We start from the raw sequence: 6380 nt of genomic DNA on the forward strand, positions 1-6380 counted from the left end.
CTGGTCTGCAAAATACCAGACAAACCAAACTGAGTGACATTCTACAAAATGCTGTTCCAAAACATGCAGCTTATGAGAGACAAGACTAAGGAATTGTCGCAGATTGGAAGGGAATAAGGAGATAAGACCAGTAAGTTAAGTTCAAGATTTTAGATTGCGCAATGGGGAAAAAGAGGCATTGATGGGCAAGCAGAATTCAAATTATAGTTGGTATATTAGCTACTAGCATTCTTACTATGGTTGTATTAATGTCAGCATTAGCAGAAATTAAGTGAAAGACAAAGATTTAAACATTTACAAATTTTTCCATAAGTCTAAAATTATTTCCAAGTTAAACTAAAAAGAACTATACATAGCAATTACTAAAAAGTAGTCATAGCCCGGCCCTGCTGGCTCAGACCTGTAATCCTAGCTACTCAGGAAGATGAGATCTGAGGATCATAGTTTGAAGCCAGCGTTGGCTTCGTGAGACCTTTATCTCCAATAAACTACTCAGAAAAAGCCAGAAGTGGTGTGACGGCTCAAGTGATTGAACTAGTCTTGAGACAAAGAAACTCAGGGACAGAACCCAGGCCCAGAGCTCAACTTGCAGGACCAGCAAAATAATAAAAACAAAAAGCAGGGGCTGCAAATGGGGCTTAGTGGTAGAGTGCTTCCTTGCCTAGCATGCATGAAGCCCTGGGTTTGATTCCTCAGCACCACATAAAGAGAAAAAGCCAGGAGTGGTGCTGTGGCTCAAGAGGTAGAGTGCTACTAGCATTGAGCAAAAACAAACCAGGGACAGTGCTCAGGCCCTGAGTTCAAGCCCTCATACTGACAAAAAATAAAATAAATTAAAAAATAGCCCTAGTACATTAATTGGTATTTTTAAATAAATAGCTTTAAGGGAGAGAGCAAGGGAAGGAGTAACTTTGTCCAAAAAGAAATGTACTCTTTACCTGATTTATGGAACTGTAACCCCTTTGTCCATCACCAGTATATTAACAATTAAAAAATTAGAAAAAATAGCAGCAACAACAAAATAACACTGAAGCCATAAAACTACTGATCCAAAGAGTAGCTAAGTTCAGCAGGTAAGTGGGATGTTGAGGTTGGAAGATCTTTTAGAGCACAGAAGTTCAAGAAGTGTAAGACCCGACTGGGCAACATGGCCAAGCCCCACATCAACAAACAAATAGCAAATCAAATAAAAACAGGAAAAAAAAAAAGCCTCCTGCAGGACTGGGATGTAGCTCAGTGGCAAAGCGCTTGCTTAGCAAGTGCAACCAACATCCTGGATTCCATCCCCACTAAGAAGAAAAACAATACTGCTTAACAACAACAACAATATACATATATATATATATATTATATATATTAAAAAAAAAAGTAAAGGCAGACGCAAGTGGCTCACACCTGTAATCCTAGCAACTCAGGAGGCTGAGATCTGAGGATGTGAACTTCAAAGCCAACCCGTGCAGTTGCCCATGAGACTCTTACCTCCAGTTAACCACTAGAAAACCATTAGTGGGGACTGGGAATGTGGCCTAGTGGCAAGAGTGCTTACCTCATATTCATGAAGCCCAGGGTTCGATTCCTCAGCACCACATCTACAGAAACGGCCAGAAGTGGTGCTGTGGCTCAAGTCGGAGAGGACAAACCTTGAGAGCAAGAGTTCATGGACAGCGTCCAGACTCAGAGTTCAAGCTCCACAACTGACAAAAAAACAAAATGCAAAAAAAACCTACTTCACCCACAAAAGAAAATTAAGGCACGTTGTATAAACTACCTCCAACAGAATTCCTGATAATAACAGAAATCATAACCATAGGCTAGACCCCCAAGTCTCAGGATAGTCATCAGTTGCTATAGCAGTTGTATAACCAAATACTACCAACATGCCCCCTAAGTAAATTAAAAATACTATTAACCCAATATAAGAACTTCCGCTTAAAACCAATAGACCACACCCAACAGCCCCACCAATAGAACTCAAACATTTTCACAAGTGAGTGTTCCAAAACAGAAAACTGGGCGTCATGCTACTCTTCCAATCTCACATTCGCTATCACGCTCCCTTTTCCACTCTAATCTCTTAAGCCTTAAGTATCATCCTAATCACATTGTTTCTTTTACTTCCTTCCCTTCCTCTCCTAGCAGTACTGGACATTCAACTCAAGGCCTGTTTCCAGGCCTTGCATTTGCAAGGCTTACTTCTTGAGCCACAACCCCAGCCTCCAGCTAAATACTTCTTTTTTGTTGTTGGTTGTTGTTGGTTGTGGGGCTGGACCTCAGGGCCTGGGGGCTGTGCCAGAGCTTTTTCCACTTAAGGCTGGCATTCTACCACTTTGAGCCACAGTACCACTGCCAGTTTTCTGGTGGTTAACTGGAGATAAGAGCCTCAAGGACCTTCCTGCCTGGGCTGCCTTCAAACCGTGATCCTGAGATCTCAGACCCCTGAGTAGCTAGGATTACAGGTGTTAGTCACTGGTGCTGGCTCCAGCTAAATATTTCTAATGAGTCTTTGCAGGTCATATTCCCTATAGCCTACACCGTCCATTCAAACTACTAAGAATAAAATGCATGCTTCATGTTCTGTTCCTTAAGTAGGACAGGTAGGGCCAGTGTCCTTATCATAACAGATAAATAGAAACCATTTCTATTTAGTGGCGAGAAGTAAATGACCTCTATAAGTACATCCCATTGCTCCCACACCTGTACTTGGTATCTACATAGAAAGGAAAGGCAGTATCAGGCAGGTACATATTTCGTCCTTATGATATTGACATTTAAAATTACCTGACCTGGCTGCCATGGAATAGTCCTATATGTCTACTTACAGTCCTTGAATTATTATCTTAGCTTCCAAACTCTACCAATATCCTACTTTACATCACTGTGCCATCCATGATGCACACCTGACATCTGTTAAGTTTTTTTAAAAAAGGAAAAGGAAAGAAAATAGGGAGGAAGGGATAGGGAGAGGGAGGGAGAGCAAAGACACTGATTAACATAACCAAGACAGGGGCTGGGAATATGGCCTAGTGGTAGAGTGCTTGCCTTGTATGCATGAAGCCCTGGGTTTAATTCCTCAGCAGCACATATATAGAAAAAGCCAGAAGTAGCACTGTGGTTCAAGTGGCAGAGCGCAAGCCTTAAGCAAAAAGAAGCCAGGGATGATGCTCAGGCCCTGAGTTCAAGGCCCAGGACTGGCAAAACAAAACAAAATTTTTAAAAAAGTGAGCAAGAGTATTTCCTATGACCACCTATTATGGGATAATAAACAACCATCAAAAACTTCCATCACGGGCTGGGGATATAGCCTAGTGGCAAGAGTGCCTGCCTCGGATACACGAGGCCCTAGGTTCGATTCCCCAGCACCACATACACAGAAAACGGCCAGAAGCGGCGCTGTGGCTCAAGTGGCAGAGTGCTAGCCTTGAGCGGGAAGAAGCCAGGGACAGTGCTCAGGCCCTGAGTCCAAGGCCCAGGACTGGCCAAAAAAAAAAAAAAAAAAAAAACTTCCATCACTAATAATGATCCTCTGCAAAATACATCTTAACAATATACACTACAGAATACACCACACAAAATTCTTACCTGGCAATAAGCATAGTTTCCAAGAGCCTTATGAGCTTCGTCAACAACTACACACTTGACATCAGCAGCAGGACAAGCTCCTCTAGTAAGGTCATTTACCATGACCTGAGGTGTAAGAAACAGAACTCTCTTGCTGGACCATATTTCCTTCCTGGTGACAGCTTGAGTAGAACCTGCAAATTAAAGTGACAGTCTACCTCTAAACTTCACACTGAAGCTGGAGATGTGGCTCAAGTGGTAGAATGAATCTGAATCTGCAATTCAGCCAATAAATAAACTTCATATTGTTTATCTACAAAGTCATATAATCTGGACAACTTTATGAATGGTTTGGTACATTGGTTAAGTGAAGAACAATTTTCACAATGCACTGGAATGATATTTTCATTATTTTTTGTTACTGATTGATTAGTGGACCTGATGTTGGAACTGAAGGCTTTATGCACTTGCTAAGGCAGAGGCTCTCCTGATTTTGAAGACATGGGACTCACTTTGCCCAGGGAAAGCCTGGATAACTATCTTCCTATTGATGTTCCCATTAAGTTCGGATGCCAGTTGGATAACCTCAGGCCCAGCCTCTTCTAGTTAGAGACTTGTCAACTTTTTTGTTTGTTTGTTTGTTTTTTGGCCTGGGATGGCCTGGAACCTTCATCCTCCCCATTGCAGCCTCGAGGTAGCTGGGAGCACAGGCAGGGGCTACTCATGCCAGGCCTATTAGGCCACACATTAAAGCGCTGATGTTGCCCAAATGTCAAAGCTGCCTCTAACCAAAGGCCGCAAGTAGGTTATATTTACATAATTCCTGCAGAAGTGCACACGAATTGAAGAGAAGCAAAAATATACAACAGAGAAGTTTTTCTTGAGATGAATACCACAATTATCTAGAGATTATACACTCTTCATTGCTTCCAAATATTGACAAGCTATACAAAGGTAATCTCTGAAAGCTAAATAAAGTAATCAGTACTAGACTTGCTACAAAACCTGCCATGGGAGAGAATGGGATATGTGTATGTTTGCATGCGAACTACTGTACATGGTGCAGGAGTTCCAGTAGTTCTATTTCCACCAGAATACGTCCACATCCCCTTGGGAACCCGGCTCTTCATCCATTCCTACTAACATACCTGTCAGTTCGGCCATGTGGGGTTGCGGAATACCCATCACCTGGTAGCAAGCCTCGATCTGTTGTGTCACCAAAGGCTTGGTGGGCGCCATGAAAACCACCTTGCCAGAAGGGAACCAGCGGTAGAAATTGTACATGACCACTGCGGCAATGAAGGTCTTCCCCAGCCCGGTAGGCAGGCAGACGAGCGGGTTACAGAACAGGGCGGTCCGGGAGATGCGCAGCTGGTAGTCTCGGACCGGACAATTGGTGGGATAAATCCACAGGGCGCCCGAGGAGGTGCAGAAGCCGCCATTCTCTCCCCTCAGCCGCTGCTCGGCCTCGAACGCCGCCACCAGCAACACCTCGTCATCGGACTCGGGCTGGGCCTCCTCGACCGCGGCGGACAACCGACGGCGCCCGGGAGCTGCGGACGCCGGGGTCCCGAGGCCGCTCCCTCGGGAGGCTGCAACCCGGGGCCCCGGAGGATCGGGAAAGGCTGGAGCCCCACGTCTGGAAAAGCGTTCGCTGCCGTCCGCTCATCGCGCAGAGGACGACCAGAAACTCCGCTCAGCCTCCCGCAGCCACGGCAGCGGAACCGCCACAGCTGCGGCCCCGGTAGGCTTCATTCGCACCAAAGTGTGCAAGCAGAAGGCGAGGGCGCGGCGGGCTCGGCTCCCATCCGAAATTGCCTCCAGCCAGCCTCGGGCTGCGATTGGGGATCCGGTCGTTTCCCGGAAGTCTTTGCGCGAGCTCCCGCAGGCGCATGCGCGCTGTGAGAGTGTGTGCCGCGTTACTCTAAACCTCGTCCGGTTCCCATTCGCTGTTTCTTTAGCCTAAAAAAAGTCCCAATCTAGATCTGAGTTCCGCTTGCAAGCCTTGAGAGCCTCGACGACACTGCTACGGTGTTAATCACTTACAATGATTGAATAAATAACTAGGTAAAAAGCCGTGAGACCCGGGGGACGATATTTGTGGAGGAAGTCGTGGTTACTGAGCATTTAAACCTGAAGATGAAGTGAGAAACAAATACGTGTGAATATTTGTAAATTCCTACATTTTTCTCTCTCAAGGGAAAAACATACCACGTCTTTTTTGCTGTTAGGAGTGGTAACCTATTAGATCTGTGTGTGTGTGTGTGTGTGTGTGTGTGTGTCTGTGTCTGTGTCTGCGTCTCTGTGTATGCCGTTATGGGGGCTTGAACTCTGGGCCTGGGTGCTGTCGCTGGGCTTTTTTGCTCAAGGAGAGCACTGTACCGCTTGAGCCTCACCTCCACTTCCGGCTTTTTTGCTGGTTAGTTGGGGACTTTCCTACCCAGGCTGTCATGGCATCATGATCCGCAGATCCCAGCCTTGTGAGTAGATAGGATGACAGGCATGAGCCACTATGCTCAGCTTTTAATGGTTTTTTAAGTTGTTTACTCCCAAAGGAATGCAAATCCAAACAACTCTGAAATTCCATCTCACCATAGTTAGATTGGCGAACACTGTGAATTTGAACAACAAATATTGGCAGGACTGTGAGGGGGGAGCGTGGGAAACCCAATTGCACTGTTGGTAAGAATGTAAACTCTCAACAGAAGTCTGGAGGTTCCTATGGAAAACAAAACATAAGTGTTAGGTTTTAAAGTAGGTAGCCGGTAAGGAGCCCGCCACCTGGTACTCAGGCACTTTATTACTGAACTGCTGGCCTGTGG

General features: G+C 45.4%; 1 pseudogene; it reads right to left on the minus strand.

The window, feature by feature from the left end:
- Positions 1–1589: 1589 nt before the first annotated feature.
- Positions 1590–5394, minus strand: LOC125345059 (annotated as a pseudogene).
- Between the last annotated feature and the right edge of the window lie 986 nt (positions 5395–6380).

This window comes from Perognathus longimembris, unplaced genomic scaffold (assembly GCF_023159225.1).
Source record: "Perognathus longimembris pacificus isolate PPM17 unplaced genomic scaffold, ASM2315922v1 HiC_scaffold_5261, whole genome shotgun sequence".
Taxonomy (NCBI): Eukaryota; Metazoa; Chordata; class Mammalia; order Rodentia; family Heteromyidae; genus Perognathus; species Perognathus longimembris.